This window comes from Agelaius tricolor, unplaced genomic scaffold (genome assembly GCF_023055355.1).
Source record: "Agelaius tricolor isolate 1412-34295 unplaced genomic scaffold, bAgeTri1.0.p SCAF_15, whole genome shotgun sequence".
Taxonomy (NCBI): Eukaryota; Metazoa; Chordata; class Aves; order Passeriformes; family Icteridae; genus Agelaius; species Agelaius tricolor.
In genome coordinates this window covers 3,697,007-3,712,162 of record NW_027269275.1, presented here as the reverse complement: position 1 = coordinate 3,712,162, position 15,156 = coordinate 3,697,007, and the positions used below count along the sequence as shown (strand labels likewise).

The 15,156-nt window shown below is 41.5% G+C and overlaps 1 long non-coding RNA gene across 1 annotated transcript in view; it reads left to right on the top strand.

Annotated features, from left to right (window-relative positions):
* LOC139596196 (uncharacterized) overlaps positions 1–15,156 on the top strand; it is a 91,802-nt gene that overhangs the window by 8,763 nt on the left and 67,883 nt on the right. Inside the window, exons 2-3 of the long non-coding RNA XR_011681272.1 lie at positions 3,185–3,494; positions 4,890–4,928. This is a non-coding gene — a long non-coding RNA (uncharacterized lncRNA). The remainder of the gene's footprint in view (positions 1–3,184; positions 3,495–4,889; positions 4,929–15,156) is intronic.

Genomic DNA, 15,156 nt, shown 5'->3' with positions numbered 1-15,156 from the left:
CCATTGCAGAGCCTTATTTTGTTCTGTTCTTCAGAGAATGGGGAAGGCAGTCTGGCACTCTAGGTTTTCTAACAGCCTCTGAATACAGAAATGCTTTTTGTTCCCACTTTTGTTAATAAGCTGGTGCATCCATTGGATCATGGAGTAGTAAGAAAATTATAACACTTTTTATCTGTACAACAGTATAATTTTTGAGAAGGATAACAAAGTTAGAACATGTATCATGCTCTTCACTTAATGTGAATATTGGTGAATATGTGCACAGAGAGCCACAATAAAGTAGATTCCCCTGTTGTCCAGGAGTAAATCTGTCTGCAAGATGAAGAGTTGTCTTACAAACAGAAATCTAGACTTCGTTTAAGTGATGTAAGAACCTTATAATAAGAGAAAGGTTCCAAAAAGTGCTTTTTCCAAAAATGCTTCGTCATTATGTTTGCTTATCACCACCACTCTTGAACACCTGAAAACTGTGTGTGGTATGGACTGTGGGTAGCTTGCCTTGAGGCTCATCAAAAGGAAGGCAAAACTACTGCAAAATGTGGAAGGGAAAGCGAGGGGCAGAATTTGCCTTCCCACCCCCCCTCATCCCCGGAGGCCGCCCGAGGAGCACCGCCGGTGCTGCAGCCCTGGAGGTGAGGAGTGAGCTGTGGAACCCCTGCTCCTGCTGCTGCTGCTGCGGTGAGAGCAGCCCGAGGCTCGCTGCAGCGATCTGGCACCGCTCCTGCATCCCGGAGGACGGGCTGCCCATTCCAGAGATCGGAGATGGCAGATAAGGCGCTTCAAACAGCAGGAAAAAAAAACAAAAAAGGGCAAAAAACTGCTCTGCTCCCCCATCCCTTCCCAGCAGCACCTATCCTATGCTTTTTAAAGTAACCTTGGCTTTTTCTAAACTTTTCTCTTTCTTTCTCTTTGATTCCCTTACTGTTAAACAAAAATATATTTTTTTTTTTTGCATCAACATTTTATCTCGTTTGGTTTTAATCTAGTTTATGGGAATATTTGGAACCTTCAAAGTTCTTTCTGGTTTACACATAGAGACTTAGCTTTCTTTGTTCCTCTGGGTTTAAATCAGATCATAACAAGTGCATTGTACTTAGAGTTCACACATGTCCCCTCCAGTACTTACTTATTAAATGAGTTCACAGAAACTACACTGTAAACCTGCTGGAATAATTTTTATGAAATAATTTTCTCTGGTAAAGAGGGAAAACAGAGCTGCAAGGAAGTTAAAACCTGGGCTTGGCTTCCCCACTAATGACAAAGCCAGGCCCCAGAATTTGCTGAGACAGAGATGACAGGCTCTCGCAAGTACATTGGGTCATCCACCTACCCCTCCTTTCTGGTTGCTGCAGGGTACAGGTGCACTCAGACAAAAAGGACTGGGGTTGCTTTTGAGCTTTTTTGGTTGCTTTTTTTGCTAACACATAAAGCAAAACAGGAGTGAGATGTAGATAATGCAATACACCTGTTCAAGTGCACTAGACCAGCACCACCTGAGCTTTTTCCCCTCACAGTGCTTGAAGAATATGCACTGCAAGAGTACTGCAGCACTGCTGGTTTTCTGTCAGTTCTGGGTGGCTGTTTTAAAATGTCAGCCTTGATTGTGAGTGCTTCCCAGTAGGAACACTTTGGGTTTAAGGAAAAGCTGCATGGGAGCATGGATGCTGTGTGTAGGTGGGATTGCCTGTGAGCCCATTCACTCACACCTGCTATGTGCACCAGCCCACAAAACAGTGAATGAAGCTCAGATACTGGTGCATAATGTGGTCTGGTTTCTTACCTCTCTGGATTTGGTTGCATACCTCTAAACCAGATGTTTCCTTCCTGTTACAATCTGCCTGGAGAGTTGTATGTATTACATTATCCTTTGGTGTTACCAGTGCTGGGCCTTTTCAAGAAGAGGAGGCACAGGACGCCTTTTCTTTGTGTTAGGCTTTGACAGCATCATTGCAGGGGTAGGGGATTTGCTGTGGAGTGCATCATCACAAACATTTTTGATGATAGCATCAGATTTTTCTCCTTCTTGCCCTTTTCCTTTGGAAGAGGTTAGGCTCTTTGGCCTGATGAAATCCAGCAGGTGGGTGAGTGCAATGAGATTTTTTGGCTGCACCTCTCGGTAGAGTTACTGAGAATGCAGAGGGCCCTCATTCCAAATAGGGAGCAGCCTGATCAAATGCAAGTAGAATCAGAAGATTCTCCAAGGCAGGACATTTCTTCTTTCTGGAGCAACTCACCAATAGAGAAGTAGATTATGTTGGAAGCAGCTGGGCTATCCTCTGTGTGTGAGTGTATTTGGCTGATGATCCTTCATGTGATCACATCAGTCTCATGGAAATATGCAGTTTTGGCTGGGTGTTGGTATTCTCATGGTGTTGGTACATCAGAGTAAGGAAGGGGAGTTTGTAAATTATGAAAGGTTCAGTCCCTAACAGAAAGGAGGACCAGAATCTTCCTTTACTGGTAATCTCACTGATCTGTCTTCCAGTATCCTGTATGTTGACAGAGCAAAGACTGCTGCTTTTTCACTGTAATTTCAGTGGCTTCTTTCAGTACTCTGCCTTTAGTACTCCTTTCTTGATACCCTGCTTATGTGCTTACATGCCTCCTGACCATCTTCATACTCCTTTCAAACTTGAAAGATGTGGACAGACAGGCATACACATAGCATGACTTGAAATTCTCATTTTCTTGGGAAATCTTGCTCAAAAGTATTCAAGAGCAGCTAGTCCTGAAGTACTGAGGTGCAGGAATCTGGCACTACATGATGCATACTGTTGGAAATATTGATAATTTAGACCTTGTATTACCTGCAGAACTATAGGACAACAGACTGTTCAGCAAGTGCTATTAATGAAATGTGCCTAAGTGCTTTGTTGAACAGGAGCCATGGTCCATACTGTGGCACATGAAACCTTTTCAGATGGAAAGTCTCAAATTGTTGAGTCAAGTCCTGTAGTGTTTTAGGAATAGCTCAGGAAGCTGCTGACAACTCAGACAAAATGGTGTTTTTCTACCTGAGCTATTGGTCATTCAAAGCGAGCTCTCACCAGATCTTTGAGTCTTTGGGAAAGCCAGTAACAAGTCAAAGAATCTTGTTTAAATTGGTTGTAGCTGAATGCTGCTCTTGCTTCTGAGGCTTGATCTATTCCTTTAATTCACCAACAACATCTGCTTCTTTCCACAGACAATTCCCAAGATGACCTCTCGAAGGAAAGGGAGCAAGCACAATTTTCTGCTGTGCTGGTGATTCTCAGTGGAGCAATCCCAGGTGTGTGCAGAAGGCCAGAGCCAAGATGAACACCTGCATGCTTCACCTACTCCTCTTTGGTTACCCAGCAGTGGTTGCTGATGGCACCACGTGGTGCAGGCTGCTCAGCTCCTGAAATCCAACAGGCATGCTTCAACACTTGGCAAGGTCTGAGAACCAACATGCACCTGGGTGTTCTTTCTGCTATCTGGTGTTATGTGCTACCAATACTTAACAACATCTAAAGGTCAGTGCTTTCATTTCTGCTAGTTTCTAGTCACACTATTTTCTGTCTTCATATACATATCTCCTGTCTGTTCCTCCCAATATACCCTTATGTGCATTTTATCTTACATGGACAAAGTATAAGTGGAGCTGGTTAGAAGTTTTGTTTGACTAGAGGCTTCCTGTAAATGGCAACCAGAGGGCCTGGCCCACCCCTGTGGCACAAGCTTTTAAAGTCCCATTATTGCTCTGAATCACACCTTCATCTCCACACCCTGAGTCATATATTAAAATAAAACTGTGGGAAATAATAAAAGCCAGTTATATGAATGCATTTTTTATTATAAGGGTTCTTCTTTTTTTTTTTTATTACTGCTTTGAGGCTAACTCATCATCTTTTGTTATGTTCATTACAAAAGGTTTTGCTCTTGTCCCTATTAACTTGAAGGGAAAGGAACAGAGTGCACAGACAGAACAGTTCCTTGCTGGCATCCATTCCCTTGTCCTCAGTATTCCTCAGTCTTTACCACAGCTGCTCTCAAGAGCCTTCTGGGGCAGGCTGGGTTACAGGGAGGATTGACAAGGCAAGTTTGCAGAGCACAACTCAGAAAAGGGGGACAGATGAAGTTCTCTTTAAGTCCCATACCTAGCTTCTGGCCTGTTTTTCCAGGTACTCCTGATACAGCTACTGTCCTTTTTCAAACAAATAAACAATTTTCAGCTTTGCCCCAGCAAAGTGAGAAGTTTTACTCAGTCACAAAGAGATAGAAGATGAGATTGGAGGGGAGGGGGGGAAGAAAAAGAAAGTAAAAGACAGAAAACTTGTTTATATTTACTAATTAGAAAAGTGGGTTGTTTCCATTTAAAAAGGAATATTCTACAAGACCATGTTTTTGTTAAGTATTTGGTCTCTGTAGCCTGGGGAAATAGATAGAGCCCTTTTCTTTCTTGGGCTTTCTAAATTAAAATATTTGTATCTTGACTGAAACTTGAGAAATTCCTATTCATCTTCAATTTTAGATTGTACTTGTTGATCACAGCAGTACCAGGACTCCTTGCTCAAAATACAGCACATAATCTGTGCCATTTTCTCTCACCCTAGGATGGAGCTGAATGTACAGAAACTGAGTCCTGACCCAATAATCCAGCTGGGCATCATACCAAAAGAATTCCTTTGTGCACCTCTGGCTACAGTTTCCAACTTCCCCCCTTGCCCCCCCTGCCTTTTCTCTCTTCTCTTCTCTTCTCTTCTCTTCTCTTCTCTTCTCTTCTCTTCTCTTCTCTTCTCGCACAAGCCTTACCTGTGCTCTAAGAATAGTCTGATATTCAAGATTTGCCTCCATTGCAGGACTTTCTGCCATTCCTGGCACACATTTATCCAGATCATCTTAATTTCTTTTGGCTTTTCAAAGAACAGGTGCTTCAGAGACTGCAGCCTGAAGGTCTGATGCAGCAGGTGAGTCAGAAGGTGGCTTCCTATTTCCTCTATGGGGAGGGGATGCTAAAATCCTCATTACAGATTTGCTGTAGCTTTTTTCCTGAATTTTCTCATAGAGGCACTACTCAAAAAGATATTTTTATGATGTGAGCTTCTGTTACTCTAAAATTCTGCTGCCACCAAACTTTCCATTCATAGAACACCCAACAATTCTCTGGTGGTGAGGACTTGTGGTGGATGACTTCCCAGTAGATTTTTTATATACCTACTTTTGTCTGTTTCTGAACATGGATTAAATAATGCTCCATCATCAGAAATACATTAAGTGTTCCCTGACAGACCATCCACAAATCATTTAAATAGCATTCTTCTGTTTTACTGAATGTCTTTTTAGACATATATTATTCTCTGCTTAATAAACCATGCAGGATCTTAAACTGTGGCAAGTCTACTTGATCTCCAAGGAGTGCATGTATTTTAAAATTATTTTACCCATAGACTCATTAAATCATGAGGTATCTTCTGCTTCACAGCTAAGAAATAAATAAAAATTCCTGTCAGGTAATTAAAAAACCCAACAGACCAAGGAACTGGCTCTTGAAAGACACTTTTAGATCAGCAGGATATCCCCATGTAGACCAAATGCCTGGAAACTGAGAGTCATCTGAAAATAATGTACATGATGGTTTAAGTCTCTGGACACAGTTGTGAAATCCCTGCAGGTATTTTACTCCCTGTTTCTCAGTAATTCAGGTGACTTTTCTGCGGCTCATGTCTGGAGAGCTCCCATGGAAACAAAAATTAATGACAGAAATAGAGCTGAGGGAAACACGTTACACAGACTTCATAGAAACTCCTAATCCATGAGATCTAGCATCTTCTATGGAGGATATTGAAGAATGGATTTGCTGACTGTACAAACATAAGGCTTGTTACAGGCCCCTTTCACTTACTGGCCTTCTGAACCTGTTCATCCAAGTTCCAATGCCCACCTCTTCTGGTCCTGAGTTATTGTAAGAACTGACATATTGTCTGCTTCATTCTTTCTGTTCCTGTGGTTTGTCAGAGCTTCTGCCTTTCTGAAAAGAAGTGAATTAAGGGAAGTAAATGATAGCTTTGAATCTGGGTGTTTATCCGCAGGGAAGCTGTTCATGGTCCTTTTCTTTGTGTGAGTAATTGGTCTGGTCCTGGGCACAGGAGCTAACATTTTACATGCAGTGAATGGGTGACTTATATCTGTGACAGTGGGGCCTGTGGGGAGATAGAATAACTGGGAAATTCAGTTCTTATAAATCTATAAAAATAGCTAAGAGGTGTAATGTACTGTAATACTGCCACATTAGCACACACCAGGCTGTCTTTTTATTGTTTTGATATGCAGCAACAGCTTTATAGCTGTTGCAAAAGGTGTTATAAAGCTTTGTTTCAACATGGAGGATATTCCAAATCCAAATTTTGTTTCATTTTTATGTGGTTTCAGAAAACTAATATTAACTAGAATACATTTGCATTTACCCTGCTTGTCACAATTACAAGGCAGGTGCAGAAATAATGAAAGTTAGTTTCATTTAATAGCAAAGATTCAGCAATGTTTGTGCTATCCAGCTGTCTATTTTTTCCCTTTTAAGTGAATTGAGAACCAGAGCTTGTGATGCACAGTCACTGTCTTCAGTTGCCTGGTCTTTCTTTGCCTCTCTTTCCCCATGTCTCCACAGGGTATCTCAGGAGAGCCTGGTGTGTAGGGCAACTAACACTGAGAGTCAAACATGCAGTGTCAGGGCCCAAACAGATGGAAGCAAGGTAGCCAAAAGTGTGTTATAAAGTGACAAACACCAGTGACCAGTTTGTAAAGTGACAAACACCAGTGACCAGTTTGTAAAGTGACAAACAGCACTGGTGTTTGTAAAGGGACAAACACCAGCGCTGTTTTATTCCTGAGACAGCACCTCAAGAGGCATTTGATGGTCAGTGGTAGCTATGCTCACTCTCCCCATTTAGTTCACCCTTCTTCCCCTGCAAAAAATCTCCAGACTGCTCCTTACACCCCCAGGCTGTTCTCCCTCCTCCTCCCTCCCTTTCAGTGGAAAAGGCTCTCTTGTTGTCTTTGTGACTTACATTCATTATTCTCTTCATAATTTCCATCCTCTTCCTGACAAGGAAGGGAGGAGGAGGTGGTGAAACTCAGAGGCAGCTAACACCATGATAAATCAGCTTGCCTGTGCAGAGATACACAGTGTTTCCCCTCCTGAAGTCCCCAGTGGGACAACTGTCAGGGTCTTTCTTTTGTTACTCCACTATCCTCTTGCAGAGCAACAAGTGGTTTTTTGCAGCAGTTCCCAGAGAGAAGTAGCACAGAGCACAGCAGAGAAGCTCTGTGGTGTGATAGATTTTTATTAGGACCTGGTGCTCATCTGCATGATGCCTAGACTAGGGGGAAAAGCAGTTCTAAAAGGAGGCCAGGAGCAGAACAGCTTCCACCCTAATACTGACTTATTTTACTCTTCACTCTCTGAAAAGTGAAGCAGCTTGGAATGCTAAACTTCCCTCACTGTGTTCCCCTGAGAAAACACCCTGACCTCTCCTCCTGTGGGTTTGTTTGGGTTTGTTTTTGTGGCTGTGCTGTGTTCATAACCATGAATTTCTGTCCTGTGACCCAGGAAGCCTGACTAGAGCAGTGTCCACAGCCTACCTGGAAGTTTTGGTGCTTTTTTGCTACCTACATGTGAAGTCGCTTGCCTTAGGCTGACTTCTTGCCTACCTCCATGCTAGCATCTCTCTGCCATCCTCAGCATATCACAGGTGATACCAGCTAAAGGGCTGGGACTTCAATCCTTTCCTGAATTTTCAGTTTCTTGGTTCACCTACAAAAGAGGGGATTTGGTTTATTTCAGTCTGTACAACAGAGCTGATGACGAAGTACAGCTCATGCTCTTTCTGAAGCTGTCAAGAGAGAACAGCTAGAACAAATGTTTGCACTTAGAATTATTGCTGTGCATTCTGGAAATACCATATACATATCATTCCTTAGTGGTTTAGGCTGTGTCTGTCCAGCTGATTCTGGCTAATCCTGTCCTGGGGCTCAGACCTGCAAAGCAGTGAACAGTCAGGTTATTGTGGAGAACTTGACCTCACAGAGGTTAAGAAAATAAAGGTTTCAACAGACAGTTGACCGAACATTATGCATGTATTTCCTGTCCTTATGTACTCTGTTTAGTGTCAACCATACTTCAGGTGTTTAAAATAATAGTAAGTTTATCTTTCAGGTAAGAAATGTCTTCTGAGGCTCAAGTTTTCTTATGGCTGGGGTTGTATGAGAACTAAATAAATTCAATGTCCAAATAATGCTTAGTGTTTTAGTTCCAAAGATGACAAACATTTCTATGTATTTAGCCTGTGCTTCACATGGTTAGAGAAGTAGAGCTGAGGAGGTTTGGATGTACATTTGGTTGTTAAAGGGAATTGTTTTAATGGTAGTAATGTAGTCCAGGAACTTTGCCCAATTTTTGTTCATTCTCTTTCTGGTCAGTGGAAATCTCAGGTCTCTTTCTCAGCATTAAAATGGGGATCATATGTAATTATTTTTTGTGTAAAATTTGACATCTGTGTCCAGGTGATTCTAGAAACATTGCTAAAAATGAGCAAACCACCTTGGAAATGATGGCTTCTATGATGTCCATAATGGCTATTTTGTGCAACTCTTCCGTAGAGCTTGTTACATTAAAAATATCAAATACTTCTGAGATTAACTAAGAAAACAATATAATCTCATATCTTTTAACTGACTCTGCTTTATGTTGGTACAGTGTATATATTGGTGATAATTTTTCTTTTACATTATACCAACAGACAGTAACTCTAGCTGAAAAGTATCATCACAACAGCATTGATGAGGAGAAGGATGAGTACTGAACACAGACTTTAAGGGGTGAATGTTAGAAATTAGTCCTTAATTCTTTTTCAGGTAGGTAGTCCTAGTTAATATCCACATTTCAATTTTAGTGGTAATAACAATTAGATCACCCTGGTTATCTTGTGTGATAATGCACAAATCAGCATAATTTGCCAGAACTCTGGAGCTGCTATGACAGGAACCATAAGAGATGGGGTGAATTTGAGTCTGTATGCAGGATTCTGCTCCTCACTATGTCTCTCTGCATCTCTTCCTGTGCTGCTAAGGGAAGGGCTGGCCTATTCCTCTTTTCTGGCAAGAGAGACATTGCCCACATTCTTTTCCCTCTACTCAGAAGTGAGCTGGGGTCAGTACTTTGCTATGTGAGACAGCTTGCATTCTTTTCCTGCACTCTTCCATGGTTGTCTTTCAAACAAACAAAAAAACCAACCAACCTGAAACAAAAACCCAACCCTTCCCCCTACAAAACCCCACATTTGCCTAAAGCATGGCTATTTCTGGTTTTGTGGTGTGTGAAACAGTGATTTCACTGTTGATAAGGCAGCTGAATAAAGTCTACCTGCTTTCCATTAGGGTAGTACAGTATTTATTTCTTCATGGTAACCCACAGTTGTAGTGGGATTTCATCCGCTCTGCACCACTCTTTACCAGAATCAGCCTTTCTCCTGTGTTTTCCATGGAGAGGGGATAATAGGGGGAAAGCATATTTGAGGTTAGTATTTTCTATATATTTTTTTTTCCTTCAAACATTGTTTTTACACTGATTCTCATACAGGAGCCCACATTAGTCAGAAAATCTGTTTTACCTAATGGCAAATGCAGATAAAGCTTGCTTATAGGAGAGCCATTTTAACTTCCTTAGTACTGGCTCTATTGTAGGATTTGCAGAGGATAATATAGACCTCTAGTGCCTTAATTTTTCAAAGCTCTAATGTTAGAAGAGTTGTGAAAGTTCTCTTCACAACTTGCTTGGATTCACTTTCACTTTGGGATTCCTCAGTTATTGTGGATCACATGTACTAAATGAGGGGATTTGGGTTTGTTCTTTCCTTGTCAGCAGCCCCTCTGAGGCAAAGTTCAGCACTTAAAAATACTAGAAGTAATTCCAAGGAAGAATTGAAAGATGAATGTAAACATGAATGTCAATAATTTTGAAGTATAACACCCTTGATGTAATTTCTGATCTGAAACTGTTTTGACACCAATGAATGCCATGTAGGACCTGATTGGGTAAATGGAGAGTAATGCCATGAGATGCTGGCAAAGCAGGTGTTAAACTCAACAAGATGTGTTTGGAGGATTGGGGCCCCAAACGTGATTCTGTGGTTTCATCTTGAGCTGTGGGTGAGTAGGTGTATGCTGTATGACAGCAAGGTTGCTGTAGTAATTATTCATTAGCTTTAAATAACAGGGTAATTATGAAGTTAAAATTCATATACCCCAACACACCCATTCTTCCTAGCCTTTCAATTTCTGCAGAATGCCTACAGCCCTCTCCTTTGTGTTGTAAAACAGGGCACTAGCCCCAGCTGTACATGGCTGTTTCTTTGATTTTTGCATGCTCCTTGCAACAAGAATGTTAACTGGGGTGAAAAGGTAACATGAATCAGGGAGGCCAGCACCAGAAGAAAATAAAAGGCTCATTTTCTCCTATGCCTCCAAGGATAAAGAAGATCACTCTGGCACTCATAAACACATGTATACTCCACACAGGATGGGTTTCTCTGTGAAATTCTCAAATTAATCTGGTTTTGTTTAAATTTCTGTTCACTTCTATTCTAGGGCAAAAAACAACCAGAGCAAAGATGAAGAGGACAAGTGGCAATATTTTGGAATGACAGGATCCATTCTGGTATTCTATATGCTAGATATTTAACTATCAGCTGCTTTTGGGTGACAAGTGAACTTATGTTACATAGGAGGAACAGACAGAGTTGGAATGCTTCTGAATAAAAGTTCAGATCCAGGAGCTGCTTTATCTCACATAGATTGTACCTAATTCAGTGTTTTCAGAATCTGGGAATGAAGTCTGCAAAAATGGCTCTGTCTTTATGTGTGCAGCTGAGGACCATTGCCTGTGATACGCTGTGGCTGGTTCTGCATGCTAGCTCTGATTTACTCACTCAGTAAATTTACTCACTCAGTAAATCAGGGCTGCTGCAGCACGTGGGGCAGCACCTGGCCTGTGATATGATGTGAGCCTGTACTGGCAGCAGGGGAAAGGCCCTTTGCACACTGTGAATAATCAGAATCCAAGGCAGCCCCTCCTACAGAGCCTGTGCTGGACACCCCAAACCTGCCCTGCACACGGAGGCCCTCACCCTGTGCAAGGGCTGGGTGGCTCAGCAAGGGCAGGGTGCTCAGCACTGCTCTCCTGCCTGGCCTGCCAAGGACACACTGTCACTGTCACTGCTGATTTCTTTCACTGAATCACTCATTTTGCTGATCTTGACAATTTAATGCTGCAACCACAGGCTAAGGGTTCATTCTCTGTTTCTTGTCCATCATATTGTGACTGTCCAGTGGAATGTCATGGAGCTTGTGCCTGTAAAGGTATTTCTGGCTCAGGCCTTCACACAGGCTGGGGTATATGTGACATGTCTCACATTGCAGATGAATTTTCAGTGCACTGAATTGATGGGATAGAAGGAGTCAGCAACAGTACCACATTTGTTTGTTTTCAGATGTGTCTTCTTCAAGGTCCAACCTGGTGAGTCTGCTCTGGGATCTGACAATGAGCTTTCTGAATGAGATCAACCAGGTAGTTCTGAGTTTGTAATCCCAGATATATCTTAAATGTGAAACTAAGCTTAATGCCTAGTGCTCTTGCAGTTTTTTTCTTGCCACCTGATAATATTTGCAACTTGGTATCAGTAAAGTGCTAATAAACTCTAAGTGAGTCATCTGATGAGTTAGGCAGGAGCTTATGATCTTATATGAAATTGCATATAACATTTTTCTCTTCTAGTGGAGATGATGTGAGCAAAGATGGGATTCTAAAATGATCTGTGTGGACCATGGTGTGTTCTGAACCCAGAGCTGAAATAGTTCTAGTCTGGTGCATTTTCTAAGGTGAAACACTGACAAGAGTGCAGAGTTGGACAGACTTGTGATAAGGGAAGAAATAAATTGAAACTTGAACTTTCTGAAGAAAACTATGTTGCTGTGCTGGGAAGTATGGAGAGCAGATCTGTGAGATTAACCATTTGAAAACAAAATAGTTATATTAGTTACTAGTTCTTGGAATCTAGTGGAGGCTTTTGAACAGTGAGTGCTTTGTTGCTGCAGTGTCTGGGTGCTCTAACCCTGCACTAGGGTTCATGTCATTTGTTCAGAGGTATCCTCTTATGCTACAAAATCTGGTTTTAAGAAAAGCTGAAAAAGAAACAAGCTGTTGGATATCTTAATGTTAAAAAAACTCCAAACCAAATCTACTTCTGCTGATTCAACTCCAGCAAAAAGCCTTTTTACATTGTTCCTGAATTAAAAAAATAACAGTAAGAGTCTAGGCCTGTAAAGAACAGGATAGCTCCTATCCAAGCAGCCTGGACAGGACAATTCTTTTTTCAAATCCTGAGCATTTTATTAGTGGATCTTTATCTTTGCCTACTTCTGTTCCTCCTCTTGCTTTTTGTCCTCAAAGCAGGACTGTTATTTTTAAACACTTTGGTGGCTTGGAAAAAATTTTTTATTAGGTTTTCAGTAACTATGGCTCTCTATCCACCTGCTCCACTGTGCCCCCCAGCAGAAATGAGAAACTCTTGGCCCTGCAGTGTGTAGGTGTGTAGAGGGCTGGGCAACAGCTCTGTTTGATACTACAAGAGACCTCATTGATCTAAGGTTAGTGGAACTGTAAGAAATACACTAAATAAACAGTGTTTTACACAATAGGAAGGTGGAAACTTGTGACAGTGGTCACAGGGGTCTTTGGATGAGGGAAGAGATGAGGATTTGACTCCATATTTCAGAAGGCTGATTTATTATTTTATGATATATATATTACATTATAACTATACTAAAAAGAATAGAAGGAAAGGTTTCATCTCAGAAGGCTGGCTAAGCTAAGAATAGAATAGAAAGGAATGAAAACAAAGGTCTGTGGCTCAGACAGAGTCCAAGCTAACTGGGCTGGGATTGGCCATTAATTGTGAACAACCACATGAGCCCAATCCCAGATGCACCTGTTGCATTCCACAGCAGCAGATAACCATTGGTTACATTTTGTTCCTGAGGCCTCTCAGCTTCTCAGGAAGAAAAATCCTAAGAAAAGGATTTTCATAAAAAGATGTCTGCGACAGAAACTGGTACAAAAGCAATTGGTAACAGATGATATGTGGTTGCAAAATGCTAAGAGTTAAAAGAGAATGTGGTTGTGGTTTAACCCCAGCCAGGAACCAAGGCCCATGCAGCCACTCACTCACTCACCAGTGGGATCTGAGAGAGGATTGGAACAGGAGGAACTGCAAAACTTGTGGCTTGAGGTAAAAACAGTTTAATAGGGAAAGCAAAAACTGCACACAAAAGCAAAGCAAAACAAGGAATTCATTGACAGATTCCCATGGAAGCAGGTGTTCAGCCATCTCCAGGTGAGCAGGGCCATCACATTCTGCATAACAGTGACTTGGGAAGACAAACTCCTTTGACACTGTTGAGTCAGGGATGGAATGAATGACTCCAGTCATCAGAAGGTGAAATAGAATTCCTTTGTTAGGAAGAAGCCAACTTTTATAGTCTGACTCCCTAAGCTGACACCTGATTGGTGTCAAAGTGAAAACCTCTCACACCACTGGTGACCTATGAATAGCACACTCTGGAGAGCCATATCTATAAACAATGGTTACAGAGAGAGAGATAATAATTGCTTGAATTCTTTCCTCTAAGTTTCCCACAGCTTCTACACAGCTTCCCAGGGTTTTCCTGGGAGAGCCATGTCTCTCTCTGTTCAGAGGATATGTAATTACTACACTGCATCACTCCAGACATCCCCCTTTCCTCCTTGTTCCTGCCACTTTATACACTGGGCATGATGTCAGATGGTCTGGAGTATCCCTTTGGTCACTTTGGGTCATCTGTCCCAGCTGTGTCTCCTCCTGTGCACCTGAAATGTCCTTCCCAGTGTGGCAATACAGAAATCAGAGAAGGCCTTGGCTCTGTGCAAGCCCTGCCCAGCAATAACAAAAATGTCTCTGTGTTGTCAACACTGTGTTCAGCACACACCTGAACCACAGCCCCATACCATTGTGGAGAAAATTAACCCACCCCAGCCCAAAGCAGCACACAGATCAAACCTCCAGATGTTTTCTTGCACAATATTGTAAGTTGCACACATGTGATTATATAAATATATACCTTGCTCTCTTGTGTGCATTCCTTGGGCCTCACACTGTATTCTTTCACAAATAGGAGCTGTAAATGCCTATTGTAGTGAGCCTTTGGTTATTTTTATTTCATAACACGAACTTGTTTTTGTTTGTTTGTTTGTTTGTTTTCATTTGAAAGCATCTGAGAGCCAAGCAGGTGTTTACAGGAAGCATATTTACCTGTATTGCTGCATTACTTAACCAATGGCCCTGATCCTATCACACATTTTGCATCCTAGCATCACAGTGACATAATATCAACTCCAGAGTAATGTAAATATTTCAAGCACACATTTTGAGTCCTAAAGACTGGGGCCTTTATATTTGCAAAGTAAATCTTGAAAATTTGAATGCCTAGCTTTGGATGATGATGACCATGATGGACAATCAGGAACACAATCTTCTTCACAGGGACTATTGGTGCTTAGTAGCTCTGAGAGTTTAGATGTCTTGGGCAGGATACCATAAATTATTACCACTTCTGTGCATCTTAGCCTCACCCTGATGAAATTTATCCAGGATTTTTACAGACTGTTGATCTATCAGACATGAACAGGAACTTTTCTCTTTGCCTTTCTCTGTGCTAACCATAGAGTCATTCTCCTCCTGTTGCTCCAATTAAATGATTGACACGCCAATCCATTGCTTCAGAGGTTAATGGCTACATGGAAAGTAATAAAGCAGGCCCTTGTGGCAAAACAGAAGCTTATCACACAATTTCCTTTCTGATCCTCTGAGTTTTGACACTGAAAAGAAAAAGAAACATTGATCAGTGAAACTAGGATTTTTCAAATGGAATTAATTCAATTTCTGGGCTTCTTTTTCCTTGTCTCTCCATTAAAAAATCAAACTAAACCAAACCAAAAATCAGTGTGTGGAAGTTTCAATTATTCTGTAGATTGAAGTGAATAAAAATTGGATTATAGACTCTGAGAAGCTATGAGGATTGTAAAAACAGAACTCTCATAAAATGGGT